Source organism: Dama dama, chromosome 25, assembly GCF_033118175.1.
Source record: "Dama dama isolate Ldn47 chromosome 25, ASM3311817v1, whole genome shotgun sequence".
NCBI lineage: Eukaryota > Metazoa > Chordata > Mammalia > Artiodactyla > Cervidae > Dama > Dama dama.
This window is the reverse complement of record NC_083705.1, coordinates 41,272,460-41,289,527: the sequence shown is the minus strand read 5'-3', so window position 1 is coordinate 41,289,527 and position 17,068 is coordinate 41,272,460.

Here is a 17,068-nt window from a genome sequence, read left to right as displayed (position 1 = left end):
ATTCTCAAAGCGTCACCTGTTGGTGTTCTGTATCAAAACCACCATGAGAGCCTTACAGAAATGCAGAGACCTGGGTCTCAGCTAACGTCAGTGGCATAGAATCTCTGAGTGAAGGGCTTTTTCTCCAGGTCCCCTAGTGATTGTGAAATACCCTAAAGTTTGAGACTGCTGCCACAGGAACCATCTCAAGTCCATATTATTCAGGAGGCTCCAGTACAGGCCTCAGTGAGGGAATGACTCAATTATATGGGGCTAAAATTTACTAAGAGTCTCATCCTCCCATTTCCGTCATGTACTCAAGCTCACATTCCAACAGAATTCCTTTGGCTCTTAAGGTTGAGAGGAAACTGTAATGTTCTTGAATTACCCTTAATAATAGCTCAGCCACACTTGAAGAGCTGAACACGATAATGCTTGATTAATTTGGACCTGTTAAAACAGAAATTGCACTAACTTGGGAGAAGTCAGAATCAGCAGTCCTTTTTACTAAAGTTTTTTTCCCCCCTCTGTGGAATAATAATGTATTCTAACTCAAAAGCTAAAGCCAAATTTTAGATCTGGACTTTTGACCTTTATGTGGGTTGAGATATACTTAAAATTTTCTCAACCACTTCATCTACCCCCTGGTCCATCATTACCAACTGCTGTGGATTTTTTTCCTCTGGATTAATAAGCATTCTAGTTCTGAATCCAAATAACAAAGAGAAAGAAATAATCATTATTAAAACATACAATAGGACTTCCCTGGTGGTTCAGTGGTTGTTAATTCGCTTGCCAACGCAGGAGACATGGGTTCCATTCCTCATCTGGGAAGATCCCACATGCCATGGGGCAACAAAACCCATAAGCTCCAACTACTGAGCTCCTGTGTCACAACTACTGAAGCCCGTGAGCTCTAGAGCCTGTGCTCTGCAACAAGAGAACTGCAATGAGAAGCCCACACACCATGAATAGAGAGTAGTCCCTTCTCACGGCAAATAGAAAAAGTCTGTGAGCAGCAAGGAAGACTCGGTGCAGTCAAAAATAAAATAAATAAATAATAAACATACACTATGCCAAGCATTGATTTCCTCAGTTCTTTCTCATATTATTTATTTTCATCATCATAACCCTGGGAGTAGATGTTATTAGCCCTATTTCACATCTGAGGCTAAGGAATTGCATAGCTACTAAATGATAAAACCAGAGATGATACCTGGTCTCAGCCCTTCACAAAAGGAAAAGCAGGAAGCTGCCTGTATTACACTAGCACCTTCTTTCACTCCAAATCCACTTGAAGGGGACTGCATGTTTATTACCCTAGGGAATAAATAATGCCCTGGAGAAAAGATGACTTGAAAGTCCATCTGACTCAGTTTGAATCAAGAAAACATTTCTCTAACAAGATGCATAACCTTGAGCAAAGCCATTCACTCTCTCTGTGGCTCAGTTTATAAAAGATAAACATCTCCTATAAAACAAGGTACCATTTATTCCATTCTGATGAGGGGTAATTGAAATCAGAAAGTAACAATGTGAAACCTTCTAACATCACAAGTAACAGTTTAAAATTAGCTCTTGTTCTTTCCTTCTTTTTTTCTTAAATATCAAAGTATTCTTCTAAAATATCACTGAGGCAGTTTATGAAAAGAAAGAAGAATCAAAAAGAGTACATCAAGGAAGCAAAGAGTTCCTGGAGAGTGAAAGGAAAAGTAAATATAAGCAGAGGGAATAAGAATACCTGTATAGAAGGAAACAATAAATGGACACCCAAACCAAACTTCTCCCATTTGACAAATTTGTGAAGATCATTCTAATAGAAGTTCCATCATGTCTTGATGAACACAGAAACCTCATTTAGCAGCATCATATCAAAAGAATAAGTTAAAGAATTCTACGTTCTCATATTCAATAAAAGTTTCTCCCTTTAAGAATACACATGCCCCCTTGAAATTTGAGTTTTATTATTGCTGAAACATGTTAAGAATTTTCTTCATAATACCACACATCATATTGGATTCTATGGCTGACGAAATAGTTGCAGCTTCATGAAGTTATCTGAGTAGTAAGTACCACATCATCACACCATCAGATGATAAACACACATCTCAACATCTCCTGTCTCGGCCACCACAACACAACCCTTGCAAAGAAGTAGTCCCAGCTTCTTGTTCTAAGCGAGACAGGCCCTCCTAAGGCCACCACAGCAGCTCAGAACTAGAGGAAGAAGCTCTCAGAGTTCCTCTTTTTCCTAAGATGCTCACACAAAGGGCCATTTCTCTCCTCCCTTGGCCACCATCCTACTGAGAGTTGCAGGAGAGAACATCTGTCCAATGACACCACCTTGTCCTGCTTGGCCATCAATTCTAATACATCACATCCCCTATTACCTGTTAACCAGAAACCTGAAATCCCACATCATCCATCATCTCAAGCATTCTTTACACCTAATACTCGGATCCACTTTCCTAACTATCCTCTACCTCTAAAACTCTTCCCCCTATAGGTCATCAGCAAACACTTTTGTTATGGGTTGAACTATGCCCCTGTCCACCCAAATTGCTACGCACAAATCCTAATCCTCAGTACCTCAGAGTGTGACCTAATATAAAAATAAGGTCATTGCAACTCACAGATTGGGAGAAAATGTTTTCAAATGATGTGATCGACAAAGGTTTAGTCTCCAAAATTTAAAAACAGCTCATGCAGCTCAATATAAAAAAAAAAAAAAAAAAAATCAAAACAAGGGGAGAAGACCTAAAGAGACATTTCTCCAAAGAAGACATACAGAGAGCCAAGAGGCACATGAAAAGATATTCATCAGTGCCAGTTATTCGAGCAATGAAAATCAAAACTATAATGAGATTATCACCTTACCCCAGTCAAAGTGGCTAAAATCCACAAACAATAAATGCTGGAGAGCGTATGGAGAGAAGGAAGTCCTCCCACACTGTTGGTGGGAATGTAAACTGGGAAAGCCACTATGGAGAACAGTATGGAGGTTCCTTAAAAAACTAAAAACAGAGCTACCATATGATCCAGCAATCCCACTTCTGGGCATATATCTGGAGAAAAATGTGGTCCAAAAGGATACATGCACCCCAATGTTCATTGCAGCACTGTTTACAATACCCAAGACATGGAAGCAACCTGAATGTCTATCAACAGAGAAATGGATAAAGGAGAGGTGGTACATATATACAGTGGAATGTTACTCAACCATTAAAAAGAATGAAATAATGCATTTGCAGCAACATGGGAGGACCTAGAGAGTGTCATACTGAGTGAAGTAAGTCAGATAGTTCAGTTCAGTCACTCAGTTGTGTCCGACTCTTTGCGACCCCATGAATCTCAGCATGCCAGGCCTCCCTGTCCATCACCAACTCCCGGAGTCCACTCAAACCCATGTCCATCAAGTCGTTGATGCCATCCAACCATCTCATCCTCTGTCATCCCCTTCTCCTCCTGCTCCCAATCCCTCCCAGCATCAGGGTCTTTTCCAATGAGTCAACTCTTTGCATGAGGTGGCCAAAGTATTGGAGTTTCAGCTTCAGCATCAGTCCTTCCAATGAACACCCAGGACTGATCTCCTTTAGGATGAACTGGCTGGATCTCCTTGCAGTCCAAGGGACTTTCAAGAGTCTTCTCCAACACCACAGTTCAAAAGCATCAATTTTTCAGCACTCAGCTTTCTCTCACACACAGTCCAACTCTCACATCCATACATGACCACTGGAAAAAGTCAGACAGAGAAGGATAAATATAACATCTCTTATAGCCAGAATCTAAAAAGAAATTATACAAATAAACTTATTTACAAAACAGAAACATATTCACAGACTTAAGAGAACAAACATGGCTACCAGGGGGGAAGGATGGAGGGAGGAGGGAGTTAAGGAGTTTGGGACTGATATATACACACTGCTATATCTGAAATGGATAACCTACAAGGTCCTACTGTATACCACAGGGAACTCTGCCTAATGTTATGTGGCAGTCTGGATGGGAGGGGGGTTTGGGGAGAATGTATACATGTGCATGTATGGTTGAGTTCCTTTGCAGTCCACCTGAAACTATCACAATATTGTTGACCAGCTATACTTCATTATAAAATTAAAAGTTTCTTTTTAAAAATAGGGTCATTGCACACTGATGAAAGACAGTGAAGATGACACAAACAAACTGAAAGATACACTGTGCTCAGAGACTGGAGGAGTTAATAGTGTTAAAATGACCACACTACTCAGGGCAACCTATAGATTCGGTTCAATCCCTATCAAAATTCCAATGGCATTTTTCATGGAACTATAATAAATAGCTCTAAAATTTGTATGGAAACATGCACAAAAAATCTGAACAGTCAAAATAATCTTGAGAAAGAAGAACAAGACTGAAAGCATCTGTGCCCTGATTTTAAACTATAACACAAAGCTACAGTCACCAAAACAGTTTGGTAGTGGCACAAAAACAGACCCATAAATCAGTGGAACAGAACAGAGAGCCCAGAAATAAAGCCACACTTACATGGACAGTTAATCTATGAAAAAAAGAGGCAAGAATATACAAAAGGACAGACTATTCAATTAATGGTATTGTGAAAACTAGACAGCTACATGCAAAAGAATCAAACTAGACTACTTTCTCACACCATAAACAAAAATAAATTAAAGACAGATTAAGGACTTAAGTATAAGACCTGAATCGTAAAATTCCTAGAGGAAAACAGGCAGTAGGCTCTTTAATATTGGTCTTAGCCTTATTTTTTGTGAAAACAAACAGATGGGACCTAAATAAACTCAAAATCTTTTGCACAGAAAAGCAAATTATCAACAAATAAAAAGACTGTCTACTGAATGGTAGAAGATATTTGCAAAGATATGTCTGACAAGGCATTGATATGCAAAGTATACAAAGAACTCATACTTAACTTTAAAAAAAGTCCAATTTAAAAGTGGCAGAGAACTTAAATAGACATTTTTCCAAAGAGGATGTGCAGATGGCAAATAGGCACATAAGGACTTCCCTGGCAATCTAACAGTTACAGCAAAAGAGACACAGATGTATAGAACAGTCTTTTGGACTCTGTGGGAGAGGGCGAGGGCAGGATGATATGGGAGAATGGCATTGAAACATGTATATTATCATATGTGAAATGAATCGCCAGTCCAGGTTCGATGCATGAGACAGGGTGCTCGGGGCTGGTGCATTGCGATGACCCAGAGGGATGGGATGGAGAGGGAGGTAGGAGGGGGGTTCAGGATGGGGAACACATGTACATGCACGGCAGATTCATGTCAATGTATGGCAAAAACAATACAATATTGTAAAGTAAAAAAAAATAAATAAATAAAACTGGGGGGGAAAAAGGGGGAGTAGGACCAGAAGGAAAAAAAACAAAAAGAATCCAACTGCCAATTCAGGGGACATGGGTTTGATCCCTGGTCCTGGAAGATTCCACATGCTACAGGACAACTAAGCCCAGGCACAACCATTGAACTGACATCCTACAACTACTGAAACCCACATGCCCTAGAGTCCACGCTCTGAAGGAAAAGAAGCCACTGCAATGACAAGTGTGTGCACCACAATGAAGAATAGCCCCTGCTCGGTGAAACTAGAGAAAGCCCATCTGCAGCAACAAAGACCCAACACAGCCAAAAATAAAATTACATAAATAATTAAAAATAAAACAAACAGGAATACGAAAAGATGTTCAACATCACTAATCATCCGGGAAATGTAACTCAAAACCAAATGAGGTATCACCTTACATTTCTCAGATAAAGTATTGGCAAGGAAGTGGGGAAAAAGGAAGCCTCGTGCACTGTTGGTGGGAATGTAAACTGGTATAGCCACTAGGAAAACAGTATGGAGGCCCTTCAAAAAATTAAAAACAGAACTACCATACAATCCAGCAGTATATAAATAGTTTATACAATAGACTCTTTATTGCTCAGCCATAAAAGAGAATGAAATCTTGCCATTTACAACAATGTGGATGAACCTAAAGAGTATCATGCTAAGTGAAATGTCAGACAGAGAAAGACAAACACCATGTAACTTCATTTATATGTGGAATCTAGAAAAACAAAACAAATGAACAAATACAATAAAACAGAGACAGTCATAGATACAGAGAGCAAACAGGAGTTGCTGGGGCTGGGATGGAAGATGAGAGAAACAGATGAGGGAGATTAAGAGATATAAACTTGCAGTTACAAAATAAATGAGTCATGGGTATGAAATGTACAGTGTAGGGAATATAGTCAATAAGTACATAATACCTTTGTATGCTGACAGATGGTAACTAGACTTATTGTAGTCATCACCTTGAAATGTATAGAAAAATCCAATCACTATGTTGTGACCCAGGAGCTAACGCAGTACTGCAGGTCAATAATTCAAAATCACACAAACTCATAGAAAAAGAGATCTGATTTGTGGCTATCAGGGGCAGAAGTTGGGTGAAGGGTAATTGGATGATCCCTGTAGCTCAGATCATAAAGAATCTGCTTGCAATGCAGGAGACCCACGTTCGATCCCTGGGTCAGGAAGATCCTCTAGAGAAGAGAATGTCAACCCACTCCAGTATTCTCGTCTGGAGAATCCCATGGACAGAAGACCCTGGGAGGCTACAGTCCATGGGGTCACAAAGAGTCAGACACAACTGAGCAAGTAACATTACTACTACTAGTCAAAAGGTACAAACTTCCAGTTACAACATTAATAAGTACCAGAAATACAATGTACAGCATAAATATAATTAACCCTCCCATGTATGTGAATATTGTTAAGAGTAAATCCTGAGTACTCATCATAAGGAAAAATAAACTTTTTATTTATTTAATCTTGTATCTATATGAGATGACAGATGTTCATTAGACTTATTATGATAATCAATTCATGATGAATGTAAGTAAAAACATCATGCTGCCCACCTTAAACTTATACAGTGCTATATTTCAATTATATCTCAGTAAAACTGGAAGAAAAAAATTAAAATTAAAAAATAAAATGCAAAAAACATGATCATTGCAAATATGATTAGTTAAGTTAGAATTAAATCATATGGGAGTAGGGAGGCCTTCTATTAATAATTCAACATGACTAGTGTCCTCATAAAAAGGAGAAATTTGGAAACAGGCACAGACTCAGGGAGGATGTCATGTTGGATTTATGCTGCCCAAGCAAAGAACTACCAGAAGCTAAGTGAGAAGCCTGGAACAGATTTCTCCCTGATGGCTACAACAGGAATATGGCCCTTTCAACATCTTGATTTCAGACTTCTGGTCTTCAAAACTATGAGACAATAAATTTCTGTTGTTCTAAGTCACCCAGTTTGTGGTACTTTGCTATTCAGCTCCATCCAGCTCATTCAATTCTTTTCTGAACGCCTCCTTCCCCTAGCTGTTTCGTGATGACACAAGTCTCCTCCACAGCCCTCTTGAAGGAAGGACTTATTCTTCTCATACCCCTCCATTCCTCAAACTCTGGACGAAAAGTAGGTATCCATCTTGCTCCCATTGCTCCCTCTAAACCGTTCCTTCTCTCTCTTTGCTCAAAAGCTCAGATCTTGTAAACCTCAAGCCTAACACTCTCCCTACTTGTTACTGTCACCTACAAATCCTGGTCACTCTTCAACACTTATTGATTATATTTTATCACCTGCTACACAAGTTCCTTTCTTCCCCTACTCCTATCAAAAATAGTAATAATAATAATAATAATTACTGGCATCAATACTATCTTGTCTCAGTTCCTTCACCTCCTCAAGTCCAAAGGTTGTTTTCTCCAGGCCCAGACAGCATTCAATCTTGTCATCACTATTAACTGTGTCACCTTCAAAATAGCCTCAAGCTTCCCACTCTGAACACCATGTTCTATATTTTCAGTTCATTCACCCTGTACACCTTTTCCAGCAGTTCTTTGCTTCCATTTACCAAGGCTTCCAACCCACGATCATCCTACTTTCCCTCTCAGTCAGTCTTCTTAGAAGTCTTTCCCTCTCTTACTGTCAGTTTGAAGCCTAACAGTCCTTAATTAGAATGACTGCCTTGGAAACACCTTTCACTCTTTCTCTCTTTTCATTTTAGTACAATTATATGGCAAAAGCTCCAACTCTGACAAAACCCATCAATCTGCCTACTGCAGATCTCAGTCTGAGAAGCTGAATTTGCTAGAATAAAGTATACAAGTATGTTGTTTGATTTCCCTTTAAAGTTATGACTATGGAAATACATTTAGCAGCTACTGTCCAACCCCATCAATTACCTACCATCCTCCCAGTCAGAACCTTTCATTCCTTGAAAAGTTGAACCCCTAGATTTTCATCACATTTCCTGTGATTTATTGGTGATCATAATATTCAGACCCATTTAAAACTTTGGAACAGTATGATATTTCAGTTAGTTGACCTATTCATTACGATTGATCTTGCCTGCAACCTTACCTCAAGCTCACACTTCAGGGTTTATACTCTAGATGTTTGTCATTACTAACATCATACAATCTCAGTTTCTAGCATTTTATTCTCTGACATTTAACTTCTATCTTTCCAGTTCACTTTTTCTTATATATTCACTCCAAAACTCCCTTGGTCCTACTGGGTCATTAAATCCACTGATCCTACCACCTACCCTTCTCAAGCCTCTCCTTCACTTCTTACCAAATTTAGATCCAAGATCTATCATTTTAATCACTCTGGCATGCATCCCCATCTAGCTTGCTTCCTTAATACTTATCTGATAAAGTTTAAAACTGCTTAAACCTAACTCTATACCTACTGTACATCTGCAACTGAGCAGTGGACTGTGGCCAGAGAAAACACAGAACCATGCTCACTGCTCTTTCAAGTACAACCTCAAATCTCAAACATACTGCCCAGCAACTTTCTATATTTCTGACTTTGCCATCCACAACACCACCTCTTTGCATATCTTTCTTTTCTCCCCAAACTTCTATACCAGCTCCATTCTTCCTCTTAGCTGAAATTCTTGCCTCTTATTTTCCTAATAAAATAGAATCATTCAGGAACTAATTTCCATGCCCTTCCTACACCAAGTTTACCAGCCTTTCTCCATCTCTACCCATACCCTCTGCCTTCCCTTCTGTCACATGGATGAATTTCTCCTACTAATCTAAAGCTAACCCCTTCTTTAATTATCTTGATTCCAACTGCTTATCCCTACTCAAGGACTGCTTCTACAATTACTCTTTCTCCTGATCACAATATCAGTTTTCTGTTCACTATACAACTATGTTGTAATTTGTCCAATCTTAAAAATACCCATCTTGACCCCACAACTCCCTCCAGGACCTGGGCCATTTTTCTATTCTCATTTATTTAAAAAATAATAATAACAACTCCTTAAATGTCTGTGATAGCTGTGTTCAGGTCCTCAAGATCTCTAATCTGATGTTAACTTGGCATTCCACTAAGCTCACTCAAATCACCAAATCAATTGTCAAAGCTTGGTCCCCATCTTTTAACTCTCAGCAGCATCCAGCACAGCTAATCATGTCCTTCTCGAAACACGTTCTTTTCCTTGGCTTCCAGGACAACACAATTGATGCTTCACAGGCTGGTTCTTTCCATCTACTTCACAGAATCCTCCTCCTCTTGTTCAGGGCTTCCATGAGAGCTCAGTCAGTAAAGAATCCACCTGCAATGCAGGAGACCACGCTTTGATTCCTAAGTTGGGAAGATCTGCTAGAAAAGGGATAGGCTACCCACTCCAGTATTCTTGGGCTCCCCAGTGGCTCAGCTGGTAAAGAATCTGCCTGCAATGTGGGTTAAATCCCTGGGTTGGGAAGATCCCCTGGAGGAGGGAAAGGCTACCCACTCCAGTATTCTGGCCTGGAGAATTCCAAGGACTTTTCTCTTGTTTAACCACAATGTTGTGGGGTGACCAAACCTCAGGTCTAGATCTTCTCATCTCAGACTCCACCTACTCCCCAGGTGCTTAATCTAGTCCAATAGCTTCATATTGGGGTGCATAAGATGATGACTCCCAAATCACAACACCTGATCAAACTCTTGTGCATATCCGATCACTCACAGCATACGTCTTAGTATCCCAGAAACCCAACTCATGCTTCCTACTCTACAGTTTCTAAAACTATCTCCTCCTCCAATCTCTCAGTAAATGAAAGACTATTTCATTACTACACTATTTATCCAGGAAGAGTATTCTTTGATTTTTCCCTTTCTCAGACTCTCCACATTCAATCCATCAGAAAGGCTGGTTCACATTACAATCTCAATACATCCATGCAGAATGAATGGGCGGATGTATAAATGAGAAAGTGTGAGCAACTGTATTGTATCAGAAGTAGAAAAACTACTTTTACAGTTCAAAGATACAACTGACAGCATGCATTTTTAACATAAATTTTTAAGAACTCATGAGGAACATATGAGGAAATGAAACCTGTAATAAAGACACTGAGATTTACAGCAACTCCTCACTTCTCAAATTTGATCACTTCCACTTAAATTACTGGTAAGGTCTGCCCAGTAACTATTTTGGGAAATCTAATTTTCCTTATGTTAACTAGTTTAAATAAGTTCTGGCATGCTGCATTTTCACATCCTTGCCTCCAAAACATAATAAATTCCAAAACTTCTATAGTCTATTGATTGCCAGAGACTGCTCAGGTGAAAACTTGGAGAACAAAACTAATTAAACTAACTTTCTAGATGAAAGGAACAATAGCTTTGATATACCAGAGCAAAAAGAAAATGAGTCCTATCAAATTATCTCTGGAAGCAACCTCTGAGGGTGGAATAATAAGGTATTTTCCTCAACTTCATGTTTTAATGAAATATTTTCAATCTGCTTCTCAACCCAAATTCAATTAAAAATGTAAACAATATTTTTAGGAATGAAAAACATTCATTCACTTTTCTGCATCTATACAAAGAACATGAGTACCTCTAAAAATGGCTTTGTTGTTGTTCATATGCTAAGTCGTGTCCAACTCTGGGACCCCAGGATTGTAGCTGCCAGGCTCCTCTGTCCATGGGATTTGCCAGGCAAGAATACTGGAGTGGGTTGAAAAATGGCTTGGGTCATTGCTTTTTACATAAAGGAACAGAAATATTGAGCCGGGGTTGATTCATGTAGCCCTTAGCATCCTAGTTTGCTGACCATCATCCACACTTTTTTTTTTTTTTTTTTTTAGTTGGAGGCCAATCACTTCACAACATTTCAGTGGGTTTTGTCATACATTGATATGAATCAGCCATGGACTTACATGTATTCCCCATCCCGATCCCCCCTCCCACCTCCCTCTCCACCCGATTCCTCTGGGTCTTCCCAGTGCACCAGGCCGGAGCACTTGTCTCATGCATCCCACCTGGGCTGGTGATCTGTTTCACCATAGACAGTATACATGCTGTTCTTTTGAAATATCCCACCCTCACATTCTCCCACAGAGTTCAAAAGTCTGTTCTGTATTTCTGTGTCTCTTTTTCTGTTTTGCATATAGGGTTATCATTACCATCTTTCTAAATTCCATATATATGTGTTAGTATGCTGTAATGTTCTTTATCTTTCTGGCTTACTTCACTCTGTATAAGGGGCTCCCGCTTCATCCATCTCATTAGGACTGGTTCAAATGAATTCTTTTTAATGGCTGAGTAATATTCCATGGTGTATATGTACCACAGCTTCCTTATCCATTCATCTGCTGATGGGCATCTAGGTTGCTTCCATGTCCTGGCTATTATAAACAGTGCTGCGATGAACATTGGGGTGCACGTGTCTCTTTCAGATCTGGTTTCCTCAGTGTGTATGCCCAGAAGTGGGATTGCTGGGTCATATGGCAGTTCTAGTTCCAGTTTTTTAAGAAATCTCCACACTGTTTTCCATAGCGGCTGTACTAGTTTGCATTCCCACCAACAGTGTAAGAGGGTTCCCTTTTCTCCACACCCTCTCCAGCATTTATTGCTTGTAGACTTTTGGATAGCAGCCATCCTGACTGGCGTGCAATGGTACCTCATTGTGGTTTTGATTTGCATTTCTCTAATAATGAGTGATGTTGAGCATCTTTTCATGTGTTTGTTAGCCATCTGTATGTCTTCTTTGGAGAAATGTCTGTTTAGTTCTTTGGCCCATTTTTTGATTGGGTCATTTATTTTTCTGGAATTGAGCTGCAGGAGTTGCTTGTATATTTTTGAGATTAATTCTTTGTTTCTTCATTTGCTATTATTTTCTCCCAATCTGAGGGCTGTCTTTTCACCTTACTTATAGTTTCCTTTGTAGTGCAAAAGCTTTTAAGTTTCATTAGGTCCCATTTGTTTAGTTTTGCTTTTATTTCCAATATTCTGGGAGGTGGGTCATAGAGGATCCTGCTGTGATTTATGTCGGAGAGTGTTTTGCCTATGTTCTCCTCTAGGAGTTTTATAGTTTCTGGTCTTACATTTAGATCTTTAATCCATTTTGAGTTTATTTTTGTGTATGGTGTTAGAAAATGTTCTAGTTTCATTCTTTTACAAGTGGTTGACCAGTTTTCCCAGCACCACTTGTTAAAGAGGTTGTCTTTTTTCCATTGTATATCCTTGCCTCCTTTGTCAAAGATAAGGTGTCCATAGGTTCGTGGATTTATCTCTGGGCTTTCTATTCTGTTCCATTGATCTATATTTCTGTCTTTGTGCCAGTACCATACTGTCTTGATGACTGTGGCTTTGTAGTAGAGTCTGAAGTCAGGCAGGTTGATTCCTCCAGCTCCATTCTTCTTTCTCAAGATTACTTTGGCTATTCGAGGTTTTTTGTATTTCCATACAAATTGTAAAATTCTTTGGTCTAGTTCTGTGAAAAATACCATTGGTAGCTTGATAGGGATAGCATTGAATCTATAGATTGCTTTGGGTAGAATAGCCATTTTGACAGCATTGATTCTTCCAATCCATGAACACGGTATGTTTCTCCATCTGTTTGTGTCCTCTTTGATTTCTTTCATCAGTGTTTTATAGTTTTCTATGTATAGGTCTTTTGTTTCTTTAGGTAGATATACTCCTAAGTATTTTATTCTTTTTGTTGCAATGGTGAATGGTATTGTTTCCTTAATTTCTCTTTCTGTTTTTTCATTGTTAGTATATAGGAATGCAAGGGATTTCTGTGTGTTAATTTTATATCCTGCAACTTTACTATATTCATTGATTAGCTCTAGTAATTTTCTGGTAGAGTCTTTAGGGTTTTCTATGTAGAGGATCATGTCATCTGCAAACAGTGAGAGTTTCACTTCTTCTTTTCCTGTCTGGATTCCTTTTACTTCTTTTTCTGCTCTGATTTCTGTGGCCAAAACTTCCAACACTATGTTGAACAGTAGTGGTGAGAGTGGGCACCCTTGTCTTGTTCCTGATTTCAGGGGAAATGCTTTCAATTTTTCACCATTGAGGGTGATGCTTGCTGTGGGTTTGTCATATACAGCTTTTATTATGTTGAGGTATGTTCCTTCTATTCCTGCTTTTTGGAGAGTTCAGAATCCAACAACATATTAAAAAAATCATACACCATGACCAAGTGGGCTTTATCCCAGGAATGCAAGGATTCTTTAATATCCACAAATCAATCAATGTAATACACCACATTAACAAATTGAAAGATAAAAACCATATGATTATCTCAATAGATGCAGAGAAAGCCTTTGACAAAATTCAACACTCATTTATGATTAAAACCATCCACACTCTTTTTAAGATCTTTTAAATTCAGAAAGGACTTACTAGATGGTAAGTGTAGAAATCACACACATTTCAAAACAATTTGTCTAAAGCCCAGGTTGTAAACCTATTTCTCACACTGACAAGTTAGTCACGAGACAATTCCTTTAGACTTGGCCCCCCTCAAAGGTATCCCGGAGTCACAGGGGTACTAGCCCTGGAAATCACTTCATAACACATGAACTCTTAACAAACAAGAAGTCTGTGGTATTATTTTAAAAACGCTCTCTCCTAGGTAATGAACCTAGTCATTTCTGTTTTTCCATCCCCAGTATAACAAAGCTAATGTACATGAAAAGATCAAGAAATTATGCTGAAAAATAGTGCAGAAGCAAGTATTTAGAGAGGAGCAGAAATTTTCAATAAGAGAAGATGGAAACTGTAGACCATCTGTGTCTGCTGAACGTATGACTGAAAGTGTCACATGGGGCATGTTTTTCAGCCTTCAGGAAGAAATTCCTGAGACTAAATAGATGTTGAACAAAGCTATTAAGTAAAGCTGTGGTGACCTTTTTGCTTCAGTGGGACTTAATGGCTTAAAACTTGGGTTCTTACAGTTATTTATGAAAAAAATTAATAAAAAAAGTCTATGCAGCTGCTTCCTCCATAAATCTGGAAAAACTGCCACTTAAAGTCAAACCCTGTGCTCTATGACTACTAACGTAGCCTTGAATAAGTCACTTAACTTCTCTACCTTCAGTGTTCTCCCTAGGAAAATGAACAATGATAGCATCTGTCTTGCGGGGCTGATTTAAAGGTTGATAATGTTAATAGCCAATAGTGAGTAAGTGTTACTATACACCAGGCACTATTAAAGTACATTGGTAGTATAAATTCACTTAATCCCTACAGCAACTATGTAAGGTAGATAACTACTATCATTATCCTTATTTTGTCCAAGAGCAAACTGAGGCACAGAAATGTGCTTCAAGGACCAGAGCATCAGCATCGTTTGGGAGCTTGTTGTTCAGTTGCTCAATCATGTCTGACTCTTTGCAACCCATGGACTGCAGCACACCAGGCTTCCCTGTCCTTCAGCATCTCCCAGGGCTTGTGCAAACTCATGTTTATTGAGTTGGTGATGTTATCAAACCATCTCATCCCCTGTCATCCCCTTCTCCTCCTGCCTTCAATTTCTCCCAGCATCAGGGTCTTTTCCGATGAGTCGTCTCTTCGTATCAGAGGGCCAAAGTATTAGAGCTTCAGCTTCAGCATCAGTCCTTCCAATGAACATTCAGGACTGATTTCCTTTAAGATGGACTGGTTGGATCTCCTTGCAGTCCAAGGGACTCTCAAGAGTCTTCTCCAACACCACAGCTCAAAAGCATCAATTCTTCAGTGCTCATCCTTCTCTACAGTCCAGCTCTCACATCTATACATGACTACTGGAAAAACCATAGCTTTGACTAGACGGACCTTTGTCAGCAAAGTAATGTCTCTGCTTTTTAATGTGTGTCTATGTTTGTCATAACTTTTCTTCCAAGGAGCAAGCAACTTATAATTTCATGGCTGCAGTCACCATCTGCAGTGATTTGGGAGCCCAACAAAAAAGTCTGTCACTGTTTCTGTTGTTTCCCCATCTATTTGCCATGAAGTGATGGAACCGGGTACTATGATCTTAGTTTTTTGAATGTTGAGTTTTAAGCCAACTTTTTCACTCTCCTCTTTCACTTTCATCAAGAGGCTCTTTAGTTCCTCTTTGTTTCTGCCATAGGGTGGTGTCATCTGCATATCTGAGGTTATTGATATTTCTCCCATAGCTTGTTAGCAATGCTCACCATGGCGTTCGTTGTTGTTGAAGTTCAGTCACTAAGTCATGTTCAAGTCTTTTGCGACCCCATGGATAGCCCACCAGGCTCCTCTGTACATGGGATTTCCCAGGCAAAATACCGGATTGGGTTGCCATTTCATACTCCAGGGGATCTTCCCAGCCCAGGGATTGAACCCACATCACTTGTATCCTCCATCAGCAGTTGCATTCTTTACCTCTAGAGCCACCTGGGAAGCGTGTGTGTGTGTGTGTGTGATTGGATTTGGTTGAAGTTATTATTACTTAACATTTAGCACTGATAGGAATTCGACGCTCAGAATTCTAGAACTTCCATTCAAAATGGAATATAAAGAGCTAAGAATTCTTATCTCTTGGTTTCTTTCTATGGAAATTTATACTGAGAGAGAAAAGGAGTAATTTGTCCAAAGTCAACCAGTAAATTAGGGGCACAGCAAAGACCTGAGCTTGAGCTTCAAAGGTCTGCAATTATGCACACAGTACTGGCTTCTCTTTACTTCCTGCTACTGTACAGGTCAAAAAAAAAAAAGAGACAACTGAGTAAGTTAGCAATTAGTAGATGCCAAGTGGTTTCACATTACTGTTTAAAGTGTCCTGCCGCCCACAGAGGAAATTCTAATGTCTATGAATATAAAATATCTTCAAAATGTGTTTCTTCAGAAACCAACTGCTTACTGGCTCCACAGTAAATTGAGTAGATTTTCTCTTGGGTGTTCTCCTGGCATTCAGCCAGGGCACTGATGCAAAATTAGCATTGTGTAATATTGTAAACTCTGGGCAATAATGTAGCTAATCTTCCCTAACAAGCACTCTTTCTATCCAGCATTAATATTTATCTTTCTATCCATTTTCACATGAAAAAATTTTTAAGAGTGACACTTTGATCTTTTCTAAATTGCATCGTATTCTCCCCTACAAAAACAGAAGCCCCATCTCATAAATATTAATACTTGTCTTAGAATTAGTTCAGAAAAAGTTTATTTTCTGCTTACCATCTCCACACTGATATTCCTTTTGCATCTGTAAGAACAGATAACTACACTTGACTGTCCATTTCTCCTCTTACCACTACATTTCTCCAAGATTTTCAACCATGCAAAATATATTCAGATTATTCTTTCTTCAAATTGCCCAAAATTCATTTCTTTCAAGGGGCTTCCCCAATGTCTCAGCAGGTAAAGAAACCCCCTGCAGGAGATGTAGTTGAGAGTATGATCCCAAGGGTTCGATCCCTGGGTCAGGAAGATCCCCTGGAGAAGAAAATGGCAACCCTCTCCAGTATTCTTGCCTGGGAAATTCCATAACATGAATTGTCGAGGTAGACTAGAATTTGTTGAATATTAGGCATTTTGTTAATCTTTACTCTGTAGTCAACAGTAAAGACATAACACGCATAATCCCTGGCTTTACTTCCTATACAACACTCTGCGTTCAGATACCAGCTGTCCTTAGTCTTATTACTCAGTTTTCATTTGGCTGGTTTGCCTGCATGTTCACTGTCCCTGAGCCTTCCCCACTTTGCATTCACTGCTCTCCCTGGTGATTCAGGATTTGCTATGGATATCTGGCGAGAA